Source organism: Amblyomma mixtum, chromosome 4 (genome assembly GCF_055824585.1).
Source record: "Amblyomma mixtum isolate Tamu chromosome 4, ASM5582458v1, whole genome shotgun sequence".
NCBI classification, from domain to species: domain Eukaryota; kingdom Metazoa; phylum Arthropoda; class Arachnida; order Ixodida; family Ixodidae; genus Amblyomma; species Amblyomma mixtum.
The window spans coordinates 41154739-41168596 of record NC_143015.1 but is presented as its reverse complement, the minus strand read 5'-3'; the positions used below and the strand labels follow the sequence as shown (position 1 = coordinate 41168596).

General features: G+C 46.6%; 1 long non-coding RNA gene across 1 annotated transcript; it reads left to right on the top strand.

Annotated features, from left to right (window-relative positions):
• Positions 1–669: 669 nt before the first annotated feature.
• Positions 670–6241, top strand: LOC149346311 (uncharacterized). The gene is made up of 4 exons (XR_016292066.1): positions 670–887; positions 2971–3122; positions 4319–4442; positions 6160–6241. It is a non-coding gene; the product is annotated as an uncharacterized LOC149346311 (long non-coding RNA).
• Positions 6242–13858: the final 7617 nt, after the last annotated feature.

Genomic DNA, 13858 nt, shown 5'->3' with positions numbered 1-13858 from the left:
TCGGTGTTCTTGCGTAATCGACATTCCAGGTCCCAGGTATGCAAAAGCGTTGTCACTAGCCCACACGAATCTCGCGTTCATTTAGTACTTACTACGGAATGCCCTAATGCGTGGCGTAGATTACCGAGCAGAGTGCAGCAGCTTCCACAGAGAGAGAAAACTTTATTTTGCAGCCGCTTCCAGCAACCTTCGAAAAACGACCTTTTTTTTTCGTAACGCAAAGATGTTTCGTTCACTTTAGGTCAATTATAAATACGACTAAACTTTAACAAACTGATTTAATTAACGCATTGGAAAACAAGAAAGCAGTACGCAGAGAATTGCTCACTACAACTGCTCTTTGAGGCGTCTCGCAGTAGTTACATGCTACTGCTTTGGAGGGTGCGCGTCCAGTTCCGTTCTGCTTCTCCTTGGGTAAAGCTTTCTTTTTTTCGCAGGGGTAGAGGCAGCAGAAAGGGAGGAATGAGCCCATTGTGAAAAGGAACCTTTCCTACCAGAGAGCAGGGGGCACACCGCGCCGTTCGGGAGAAGGCATCCTCCTCTCCACCTCGGCGTGAATGCCTTCCCCTGCATTCCAAGGTTGACCGTACCATGCGACTTCCTCTATTGTCGACTGTCGCGTTCTTTGAACAAGCCAAGCTAAGCCAAGCACGTTTGGCTGGTGGTGGACGGTGGTTCATTTTGGCCGTTGTGGTCCACGCCGGCGTACGCCAGCCATTGCGCCACTCTCGTCGTTCCAGTCTTCGTTCTACGCGCAACCAGAGTAACCCTCAACTGTTTTTGCGCGCGTCTTACGCCGACAACGTTTCACCGCAGCTCCTGTAGTGGCCCGAGTGGCTCTTCTCCCTGACGGGTGTGCGGTGCCCGACACAACGTCGGCCATGGCGGTACGTCTCTCGAAGCGCTTGCCTCCCTCCCCATGCCTCTGCCGCGGTTCTTCTCTCTTCTCGACATGTTCTCAGCGCACTCTTCTGCGTCGTCGGATTTTGTCCGTGCTGTGCTCCGCGCGCACCTTAGCGTGCCAGCTCGAGCTTCTGCCTGCTTCAGCCATCGTCGCCTGGATTGTCGCCGTGCTGTATTGTTTTCAGGAGGGACCTTTGGCGTGCGCGCCTTTCGCGCTCCTTTCCATTTCACGCGCTCCTTAGTGCGCCCGTTTTGATAATCTAGGTTGCTCATCGGCTGCTCCATGTGCTTGGCTACATCTGCTTTGCGCTCACTTGGATACACTGCTTGCTCGTGTTTTTTGGTAGCGTCGCACACTCGGTGCAACCTATCATGTACCGCATCAAGGCAGTACGTGATCAAAGAGTTGGCATTGACTGGCGGCCTGGTGCAGAGCGCGTGTGAATCGTTTACGTTATAATGACGACGTGGTAAATTAACTCATATCCTTGGCATTCGAACCTCCGTGTATTTGTGTCGCTGCACTGGCGGGGAGGCTTGCATTCCAAATGCTTAAAGGCTGTCTTCGTAAAAGGAATGACGAGAGGCTGCATGACTAGCATTGCTTATTGCATTGTTTGCTCAGAGAAAGCGTTTGTTGTAAGTGAGCAGTAGCCGCTATTTTTCATTGTTAAGTAGCAACATCAGCCAGCATGCATTATCATTTTTACACTTGAATGACTGAAAGAGTATCACAGCATTGCCTTCATTTTTTTTTCTTGTTGCTTGCACAGCATCAATTGTTGTGCCTGCAGATTGCACTTTTGCATGCGTTTTGCATTTTCGCGAGCAAATTTTAGGCAAGAAGTTTCAAAGGCACCATGTATTGACCTGAAGTGCTCGCTATTAATGTAGCAGTATTTGCCATGCTGAATATCAAATCTACATACTTCAAAGCGTGTTTAGCATCTTGTCTGCATAGACTCTTGTCTTCAAGGAGAGCTTGGAGGTTTCACTTATCTGCTTAGTGTTCGAAGTAACAGCCATCACTGATAATAATACTTATTACAGACATGTTCTGCATGTACAGTCAGGGCGGAATGAAATGCAAACACATATATGTCGTACTTTTCTACTTTACAGCGGGATATTCATTTAGAAAAGGCTTGTAAATGAGTACTTCAGTAGATTCTTTACCCTGAAACATGAATTAGGCTAGCTGTATACTGCAGTTGAAAGCACACAGGCAAAATAATTTGTCTTGTTCATCCGCGTGGCTCATATTTCATTCCAGCCTGACTGTACACTACTCTCCCAGCAGGTACCCCAACTGAAGCATGCACTGTCTTGTGAAAAAGGCTGCACATATGTTTTAGAAGGGTGCGTGAAACAATGTGCAGCTGCTAATATTGAACTATTAGTATCTGAGACCTGATATTCAACTGAATCGTCAATCTTTCTCCTGCTAGGAAGGCACAAGCATCACGCCCATGGCTAATTGACTGCCCTTCACCCCTGTATTGGTTTCACTCCTTGAGTTATGGTATTAATTACCAATTTTACTACAAGGATATATGAGAGCACATTGTGAGCTAAATATAGTTAATGAAGGTCTTCCACTCTGTACAGTGATGTGGTTGGTCTTGTACATCTTTACTAATGTCTTAATTTTGCTTTATGCAAGCCTTGCCTTCCTATTGTATCCTATGTCCTGCTATGCTACTGCCTTCCTCCTGGTCCTCTCTTCGGCCATTTCTCCTGTTTCCTTTGCACTAGCTATTGGTCCGGTGCCTGCTGTGAAAATGACAGCCAACACTAAGTCCCTTCCTTTATTTCCATGAAATCTTCACTGCTACTACTAATGCTGATAGTACTATATCACTATTTTTGTGATAATAATGTACAAGATAGTAGCTAAGTCAATGGTAGCTGAGTTGAATATCATGCATATCTTGCATGCGATATATTAACATATTCACTATTACAATACCCTCAATTTCTTTCAGTTCAGACATTTGGGCATAGATATTTTATGCTTTTTTTTTCTAGTTTAGTCCACTCAAACAAACTTTGCTTTTTGCATTGCAGGTAGAATCTACAATGAGTGCCGCTCTGTCTTATGAGCAGGAAGCAGTATTTATGGATCCTTTTCTTGGAAATGACAAACCTTCTGTCGTCTTATTATGTGCTGAGCCTTCATCATGGGGGAAGCAAATGTCATGACTTGGATTTCTACAGAGGTGAGACATCATACCCAGCCTCATTTTTTCTGCAACGTGCTTAGGGGATTAGCAAACCTTCCTTTAGTACTTCTTTCACCTTTTTTCAGTGCTCCAGCGTGGTGAATAGATATGGTACTCTGGCTATAACATAATGATATATGGCCACATTATAAAGGCGTATGAATTGCTGCACTTATACTATTTTGCATGGCCCTCTTTTAATGCTTTTTCAGCCTTGGTTTGTTGAAACGAGTAGCAAAAATGAACACAAGAACGAGAAAGAACTAGGACTTTCTATATTTTACACACATTTTCTGGCTTCAGCGAATTAATGCCAAATAGCCTAGTTCTGCACAATAGTTCTTTCAGTTAAGCACAGCTATATCTGTATTAACAATTTTATGCAGGGACAAAAGGCATTTTGCATTTATATTCTGTACCTCCTCAGTAGCTCAGGCAATATGAAAAATTAATTTCATTTTTTTTTGTTTTATACTACAAGACGTCATATAGAGAGCAAAGCTATTAAAACTGAATGCAAAACGTGCACAGTTCGCGTGTACTTGCAGAGGCTTGTGAACAGAGCCCATAGAATTTTTTCCTTTATACAGAATGGAAGGTCGAAAATTTTTTTGCATAATTAGATCGTGATTGGAGCATGAAGTTACATGTTAGAAGATGAAACCTGCCATATTGTACCGGGTCGTCCACTCTTAGTGCAAACACGCGAGCGCATGGCTGTGCTCTTTGAAAGGCTCATTGGAAGGCCATCGAAACGAAGTGGCAGATGAGGCGAAACACCACATTCAGCTCCTTCTCCAGCGCCACACTGCTGCGATGAGCGGCTGTGTCACTTGCAGTGGCTGTCTGAAAAGAGCGGCCATGTGTTCGCAGTAAGAGTGGATGACCCTTTACATTTTGTATGCTAGAGTGCCGACTCTTGCATCCATCTAAAAACATTCATGCAGGTTATCTGGTTAGCCTTCTTCCTTGATACCACATTTCTAGAAATGATACTTAACTATGTCAGCTTTATTTTGATCAGAATTTATAAGAATGTATCGCATACACCAAATTTTGTGATCATATATGACAAAATTCAAAATGTGATTCATGATTGGTATTGTTTAGTCTAGGGCAGTAAAATGCCATGTACCTAGTGCAAAGTAAAATTAAATGACCAGTCTAACAAAACAAACTCCTTTTTTTTTTAGAGGGAAATCGTTCGACTGAAATGCTGGAGTGGCTTGACGTGATGAAGACATTGACAGGAGTGCACTCAAAAGTACCCATATTTGGGATGGCACGAGAACTGGCAGACAGCTCTTCAAGCAATTGGTGAGTACCTTGGTGCTCTGCTTCTGCTGTTTAGTATGTGACCAGCTTTTATTTTTCACCTAATAAGAGTGCGTATCCTTAAAAATATCAGCACAAATTGAACAGAATTTCGATATTCTTGCATGAGATGCCACTGCGAGAACTTGGAAATAATGATATCTCGCATGTACACTTCACTGCTGAATACAGTAAGCACTGCTTGATAGCCAAGTGCCTCTGACGTATGATAAAATAGATAGGTTGCTGCACAACATGTGGAACTGCCCTGTCGAGCACTTTGTCTTCAGGAAGTGGAGGATTAAGTAGTAATTTCTTAAAGAATTTCTAGAAAATAGCGCAAACCACACGACCGGGAAGAAATAGCTGATGCAACACACTGACTCGAATGACACCATGTGCATGAAGGACCTTATGGAGTTCGCTGCTATGTTGCACGAGAAGAAGGTCACGCAGGATAGGTGTCAAAGACGAGCTGATTCAGGTGCCTTGTTTCTGTCCCTAGTACTCACTGCAGAACTCAATGAACAAGCAGCAAAGGTTACAGCTGAGCATGGCCAGACTCTTGCACTTCCCTCCACAAGCAAGCTGGAAGCACAGTCCTTTGATACCTTTAATGCGTTTGCTCACAACATACATTGTTGCAGCACGTGGCGAGGAAAGGTACACATCCTTGATTTTAGTGCCAGTGCACTCACAGACCCCAGTAACAGATGATTGAGGTATCCTGTCATATCGACAGGCATCTCATGAGGAATGAATTCTCAGGCTTCAGAACTTATAGTGCTCTTTGCAGAAAATGTCCCAAAGTTTGTTGCCACATGGACCTTTTCGAAATAATGGCCCAGAAAGGCGAGCCTTCCTTATGTATTTTGTGAAAAAATGCCTAAGACATGGGTATTTCTGCTTCTTCATGGGTGCTGAAATGTTTTTGAGGGAGAAGTTTTGCTGATATAGAACGGTTTTGAAAAAGACAAAAAGAGACTTTGAGGCTGTGGAAAGAAGCAGGAATAACATTTCACAGCTGATGAAGAAGCAGAAAGACTCATGTTTTAGCCCTTTTTTGCACCAGACACATGAGGACACTTCATCTTTTTGGGTCATTTCGATAAGATCCACATGGCAACAGCATTTGGTTAGATTCCTGCAAAGAGCCCATTCTGAAAGCATGAGGATACGCTCCTTGTAAGGCGTACTGCACACTTATTGGAATATCTCAATGGGCAGTGACCGGTATTTATGACTGCATTTTCATTCGAAATCGGAGATCTGTACATTTTCTTGCCCGTGCTGAGATAATTGAAGCTGTGAGCGAGCATAAGATTTGGGGAAGTGCACTTGCACATTGCTTGTGGGCAAGTTTTCGGTCATACTAAGATGTTGCTATGGTTCCTTGCTCACTAAGGTTTGCAGTGAGTACTATGGACAGCAAGAAGGTATCTGCATTGAATTGTTTTTGGCACCCAACCTGAGCTACCTTCTTTTCGGCAGCTCAGGGCATTCATGCACACAGTGTTGTCCAGGTAAGCGCATTGTGTGTTTTTTCCTGGTCCTGTGGATTTTAGTTTCTTTCCTGTAAAGAAAAAATGAATTTGGTCAATGAAATGTAATGGTTTGGTTCTCATTAAATATTTTTGCAAGACCCTACAAAAAAGCCAGTTGGTCAATAGTGAATAGTTTGATTGTGTTTGCTAAGTGAGGTCTTTCTTATGCTTTTCAGATGAATCTGACAGCAATATGCAGAAGTACAATGTATGCAATTTGTCATGAAAATAAAACGTATGTGCCTTTACTCACCCAAACACTCTTCTTTCATTCTAAGCCACATGCTTTGTATGTACGCAATGCACAACATGCATAAAGGAAGAGCTTGTGTGTAATAGTACTTCATTTCTTCTCCACCTGGACTGCTATTGTACATGATTGAACGTGAGTCAAGACACGTTGATCAGTTACACAAATTAGGAATCTGGATGCAGTTGACAGCTTATATTCAACTTAACACTCCACGCCATCATTCTGGCCGCACCGTGCATCAGCAGTGTCAGTATGACTTCAGAGGGCTTGCCAGTATGGTCGTCTGGCTTTAAAGTTTTGTTCAAGCCATTGGCGACAAGCCGCATCACTTGAGTACACGGAAAAAGGTCCAAGAGAGGTTAAACGTAAGAATACGTAAACAAATTTTTTTACGTTGGCTTACGTATGAGTATACAGAGAAGGGTCCGAAAGAGTTAAACGTAGGAATACGTAAACTAATTTCTTTTTACGGTTGATGTACGTACTGAGTCCTTTTTAAGGACTTGCCGTGTTTCTCAAAGTGTCCGTTTATGAATTGCGGAAAGTGCTCGGCAACGCATTGCCTCCAGGTTTCTACGTAAACTTGAGCAAATTTTTTTACAGTGTAGGTCGCGCTCCTTCATGCCTCTATGATGTCCCGAAGCCCTGATGATGAGGTGACATATCGCGCCTACAACCTGCTTGAGTTTCTTGAGGGTGGTAGTGTTTTTGGCATCGTTCTGGATGTGCAGGCCGAATACGCGGAGGGTGTCAACCTCCGGTACCTGGTCACCATTCATTTCAATGGCAATGGCGGAGCTGGGGCAGTTGTGGTTCTTAGGCCGGATGACGAGCAGTTCTGATTTCTTTGGGGAGCAAGACAATCCGATGGTCAGTGCGTAATTTTGGGTGAGGGTGGCTGCTTCGTCTAAGGTGTTCTCTTTGCCACCGTCACTGCCGCGGGGTGGTGCGCAGCGTGACATCGTCGGCATAAAGAGTGTGCTTCAGGCGGGGAATAGTTGTCAATTTTTGGGCGAGGAGGATACGGGAAATGATAAACAAGAAATGCGAAATACGCTGAAGTGTGTAGGAGGGGCAAGGCAGGGGGCCGAAGTGTATCTCAGCCATGCGGTCAGTGAAGATTGCTTGAATGTATGTGTACGTGCGCACGCCCACTAGCATGTTTGGATTTCGACCAGGGCTTTCTACACATATCGTCTTCTCTCAGCTAGTACATCACACTGTCGACTCACAGACTTCCCACATCAAAGCTATCTGGTTTATCTCACTAAGGCATTTGGTAACGCTACACACTCAGCTATCCTAGAAAACCTTACAAGCCTGGGAGTCGGCGCCAGTATTTACAACTACATTCAAGACTTCCTCAGCCATCGCACAGCGGCGCTTAAATTCGGCGACCAGCGCCTCCCAGGGATCACGTTGAGAGCACGAGGTACGCCCCAGGTAGCCGTCCTCTCTCCTGTTTTATTCAACATAGCGCTTCTTAAACTGCCCACTCATATAGCTCAAATTCCCGACATCCATTTCAGCCCCTATGCCAACGACATTACTGTCTGGGCAAACCACAGCAGTGATGCCGAAATAGAAGAACACCTACAGTTTGCCCTAACCACAATCGACTCATATGTACGGGAGCGCGGCCTGACCTGGTCCCCTTCAAAATCAGAGCTCTTTCTCGACTGGCCCAAGCAACACGATTCAGTAAATGCACCCATCTTCCTCACCCTAAGTACCCATCCCAGCCCACTAGTACACAAAATCCGCGTGCTAGGCCCAGTTCTCCACTCCGACGGTGCGCAAGTAGAAGTCATAAAGACACTTCAAACACACGCTTAACAGACCACTCAACTGATTTGCAGCATAGCGCACTGCAGGGCTGGCCTACGCGAGCGAAACACAAATCGCCTCACCCAGGCTTACATCATAAGTCGCACTACATATGCCCTTTCATACCTACCCTTTAAACAGAAAGAAAGAGACCAGGTAAAAGCGCTCCTACGTAGTTGCACGGGAATGGCTCTACGTCTTCTCCCCAGCAGATCTAACGACGGACTCCTCAAACTCGGTGTACACTACACCTTTGAGGAGCTCACAGAAGCTACCTTTAAAGCACAAATATCCTGTCTATCCAACTCAGAGGCTGGTCGCAGTTTCTTGTCCCAGTTAAGCCTTACCCTAATTACAGATCCTACCGAGGGCGTCCGCCTTTCTACTACCCTCCGCTCTAACCTCAACACTGCCCCCTCCCGAAGAATATGCACCCTGAGCGAGAAAGGGACCGCAGAGTACCAAGGGCTCGCGCCTTCCACAAACAGTCTAGCGAGGACCGCGAGGTGCTCTACGTGGACGTAGCAGGATATACGAGAGGCTCCCGTATGGCCCCGGCGGTAGCAGACAATAATGCAAAGCTTCTAACCTCCAGCTCAATCATCACCCATTCTATCACAGAGGCAGAAGAAACAGCCATCGAGCTTGCTCTCATAGCTACATCTGACACAAAAATTATATCCGATTCCCAATCTTCCATTTTAAATTGCGCCAAGGGCTACATACCCACTACCACTGCGTTTTTACTACGCTGCTGGCAACCCCGGCTCCCCATAACCCTCATCTGGACGCCAGTCTCCAACTCCGAGCAGGAGGCGTCGAGCCCCCTCTACGGGACTCGGAGCGCCTTGTCTCCTTCCGTGACATTTTCTCGTAATGCCGAGACAAACCAAGTGAATACGTAATCTCAACTCCATCCCTCACCTCAGCCCAGGCTGCACATTGGCGACAACTACATAGCCGAACTGCTCCATACCCAATACTCCTGCATGCCCTATACCCAGACCAATTCCCATCCTCATGCAAACTTTGCAGCAAACCAGGAGACTTCTTACACACCCTCCTCACATGCCGCACCTTCCCTCATCCCCTAACACCAACCACGGCGGAGTCTTACAGGGATTCTCTTCTGACCCCCTCGTCCGAGAGAAAGAGAGAGACTCTTTAATGAAATACAGAGAATTTAGCCGGCGTTTAAATATCGCTGGCATGCTACTCGGCGTAGGGAGGGGAATTTGAAAGATAAAGACAGAAGGAGAGCAGAGTGAAAAAAGGTAAAAAAAAAACGAAGATAAAATGCGGCCACGAAATGGGTACTAAGAATGCAATGGCGAGTATTGATGTAACCTATGGAATGATGGAGTGCATAGTCCGACAAATCGGCTGACGAAGTTCACTGCATAATGAATGCATGAAGGTAACGTGCAAGTGAATTTAAAGCTTATCGAGATGTCCAATGCCTTCTAAATATGTAAATAGAAAGTTCATTGCAAGTCTCTGTTGCCTGAAGAAGGCTAAAGGACCTAAAACTTTGTGCATTGTTAGGGGCACTGGGCAGAGCTGCTGCATGCAATGGTCATAGTATGCACGCTCATTAGCTTACGCAGAGCACTCAAGGAGGATATGTTCCACAGCTTTTGTCGAGGCACAGTTGTCACAATTCGGACTGTTTATTTGTCCAAAACGGTATCGCAAGCCGTTTGTATATGCAGCATTCAGACGAAGTCGGTGATAAAGTGTTTCCAGGGGCTCTCCTTCGCGTTGAGGGGGCATCTAAGTGCCAAGACGGGGGCTTCGAGTCCATTATTTACGATATTCAATCAAAAGTTTTTAACAATACCACCACCACATTCAATGTTAATAAGGTAGTCATTATCGCCTGATGTTCAGTGCGATCAAAACCTTTAGAGAGATCCAGAACTAAGACTGCCTTGGTGTGACCTGGAAGAAGAATAATTTATACCACCTCGGAATTTTTAACGATGCGAGCAGTCCCATCAAGATCTCCAGATGTTCTAAATTATTGCGGGCCTCGCCTTGGTGACTCAGTGGCTACGGCGCTCGGCTGCTGACCGGAAAGGCGCGGGTTCGATCCCGGCCACGGCGGTCGAATTTCGATGGAGGCGAAATTCTACAGGCCCGTAAACAGTGCGACTTCAGTGCACGTTAAGGAACCCCAGGTGGTCAAAATATCCGGAGCCCTCCACAACACCGTCCCTCATTGCCTGAGTTGCATTGCCAAGTTAAACCCCACTAAAAAACGAAGTTATTCCGGAGACATCGCCGACGGCGCCTATTTCTTCCTTTCTTTTTGTAGCGAAAGCTACATTGGCCACGAACTTGCGACTTCGCTGTGGCGGTGCCCAGAGGAGGCACAAGGACCGAGCATGAGCCGTTGCTTCGCAACCGCGGCAGCTGGATGACGCCACGTGCTCGCCGCGCCATCTGGCATGACGGCACACCGCGCGCCTCGCCGCGGAGCCGCCGCCGCCGTTTAGTATGACGTCACACCACTTGCGTCAGCCTTGCGCTCGCCTCTGCTTTCGCTACGTATATACTGGCATAGCCGAGCTAAGCCACTGCTATGAAGGCGAAAGCCTTTAATGCCTCATACTATAGGCACTATACTCATACTGTCGTTAGCAGCCGTGTCGACAGATATGTCCGCATTTAGTTACGTGCCTTATTTGGGCGTATGCCAATCATTACTTAATCGATACTTAATCAATGACAGTCAAATGATATTGGAAAGAGATTTAAGGCAATCTATGATAATTGCATAATGACTAATTGATTAATAATTATCAGGCAATTAGCCTAATTAACCTTTCTAGTCAGACAACTAAAATAAAACCGAGTAGGAAATTCGTCGAGTTGGGGAATCGAACCAGGGTCGCCGGAGTGCGAGACGAGCACGCTAACCACTTCGCCATGCCAGCTGGATGGCTTGGAATGAACAAAGACGCGTCTAGTGAATTCGGTGTCTTCGTTCACTCCCATCTTCCTCCCTTCCCGTTATTCAGGTGTCCACCTAGATATTCGAGACAGGTACATTTCCTTTCCTCAAAAAAATCTCTGCCTCTCCCGTAACCGAGAGTAGAGTAAGCATGAAATGTTTACGGGCATAACACATTGGTTGTAGATGGTACTAGTCAAAATCTTGAAATGGGTCTAGTGTTCAACACACCACACCACACCACACGTACTGTGCACTGGTCCATGCGAACAATCGTTTCCTGCGAGTGTCTGAGGAATCTCTTCCGCCCTACCACGTCAGCAGTATCCGGTGTCTGTTTCCATTTAATCTTTGTAATCATTGTTTTTATTCCTCGGTTATTTGTACCACTTTGCCTATCTGACACTGGTGGCATCACCACTGTATTACGTCACACAATTGGTGACGAAGTAATGACAAATTACTAATTAGTGACTATTTACTGATTAATAACATAATACTAATTAAGAGCTAAATAATGACGCTTAAGCTTCGCCTTTAGGAGTGGAATGCCACAGCGTTTTGTAGCGCTGCCAGGCAGTCCACGGAACGCCACCGCCCATTCAGCGCGATGCCTTGCCCTTTGAATGCAAGGCTTTTTGAGGAAAGGAAATGGCGCAGTAATTCTCTGTCATCTCGATGTACACCCGAACCGCACCGTAAACGAAGAAAGGAACGCCACCACCCGTTCGGCGCGATGCCTTGCCCTTTGAACGCAACGCTTCTTGAGGAAAGGAAATGGCGCAGTAATTCTCTGTCATCTAGGTGGGCACCCTAACCGCACTGTACAGGAAGGGAGGGACACCACCACCCGTTCGGGGCGAAGCTACCGGCGCTTGCATGCCGGTCCTGTAGGAGGGCTTAGAGAGTCTCGCTAAATCTCGTACGGTGCCCAGATGCTCTCGTTTCAGTGCCCGGATGAGTGAAATTCAGTGCCCGAATGTTGGCTCTCGGTCTCGGCGCGACGTCACAACACTGCCGTCAACGGGAGCTAAAAGCATTTCATTCTTAAAAACAATTTACCGACGAGCAAGGCGTACAATCGAACGGCCGATGGCGTTCTATGGACTCCCTGGCAGCGTTGCAAGAAGCTGTCGCGTTCCACTCTTAGAGGCGAAGTCTAATATCTTATCCACACATCACTGACAGAAGCAGCAACACCGCGCTTAGGGCTTTCGCCTCACTGCACTTTAGGGTCAGCAAAGTGCCGCCCTGAATTTTGTTTTCATTCTCTCCTTTATATCATTCCTTAGAGCGCGGTTCGGGTGTCCACCGAGAGTTACTGCGTCATTTCCTTTCATCATAAACCATTATTTTCCATCACAACGGCCCCTGTTATTTTATTTCACTACCCGTCTTTCACCCTTCCCGCGCAGTTCGGTTAAGGTGTCCTCGAAGATCGAGACAGTTTCTGCTCCATCTCCTCTCCTCAAAAACCACTAAGTTATTTCTAGGCGGCATACAAATATAGACCTCGGTATGCGCACGTTTCACGACTCTGACGACTGGACAATCTCTGCTTTCTAAACTTCTCAAAAGAGCTTACGCGCCGCGTGGAATGGATTTCGGTGAAATGAGCTCTTGCCCAATTCCAGCTAAAGAACAACTGCGAAATGGCGAATGGACAGTTGTTCCCTGAAATGCTTGCGCGTGTTTTCCAAGATGGCATGAATAGATAACTGGTTGGGAGGCGACTGCAAATGCTGCAATGCGGAGGTTGCATCAGTGAACAAGTGGGTTATGTGGTGCTTTTCCCCTGGAATATTCATGCGCGCTTTACGTTATGCATATTTGTTAATCTCAGTCACGAAAGGTTTCATTGCTGCGCAAGTGTAAATGCAAAAGTGGAATGTGAACTCAACACTGCTAACACATGTTTTTTGCAACACTAAGCATGATTCGCAAATTTTTTCTTCTCACAAATAATGGGCCTCCCATCTGCGGCGTCTCTCACACATGCAGCCCGAAAAGTGGTTCCGACCGCCCCATGGCGGCACACCACCCTAAATTGCACCGGGGCCGCTGTCCACCGCCATCACGAGGCCTGGTAGCAGCTTTGCATGGCTAAATGCTGCTACGGATGATACTCTCCGATGTGCACCCGGCTATGTCAGCCCAGCTACTTTTATGCGAAGCATATTACTAGAGGTACACTACAGCCCTTCGCCGTGGTTACGCGCCGTGCACACCACGTGGTACAGTGACGTCACACCACGTGACATACCACGTGACACATGACGTTACGACAGAGGAAGACGGAGGTACACTACAGCCCTTCGCCATGGTTACACGCCGTGCACACCACGTGGTACAGTGACGTCACACCACGTGACATACCACGTGACACATGACGTCACGACAGATCGCCGTCACGCGCTGGGAGAGGGAGAACGATGCCATCGCACAGACACCGGAATGTCCTCGAGCGGCATTCCCGCGCATTTCGAACGCGCGTTCACACTCAGTGTAGGTGAAACGCTCGCTCCACCGGGCAGGCGGACGCGGCTTCCGTAGCAATCCAGGCACCCACCCAACGCGCGTCTCCGGGACAGTCGGCGTTCCGCTGTAGCCATGCCGTTGTCTTCCCCAACGACGAAGGCTTCTAGTGGTTGTATTAAAATGACCAAGTATTCAACCAAGGAAAGCCATGTATTACCAAGCCTAGCCATCAATATGCTTCGCATCTGACCAGGGTTAACCAAGTTAAGCCTTAGCCATTTTTTGTTAAAGCGCAGCTCTTTGGCGCCCGCAAGTAGCTGGCTCTGGGGCATACAATATCCCTCCTCCTCACTTAAAATTT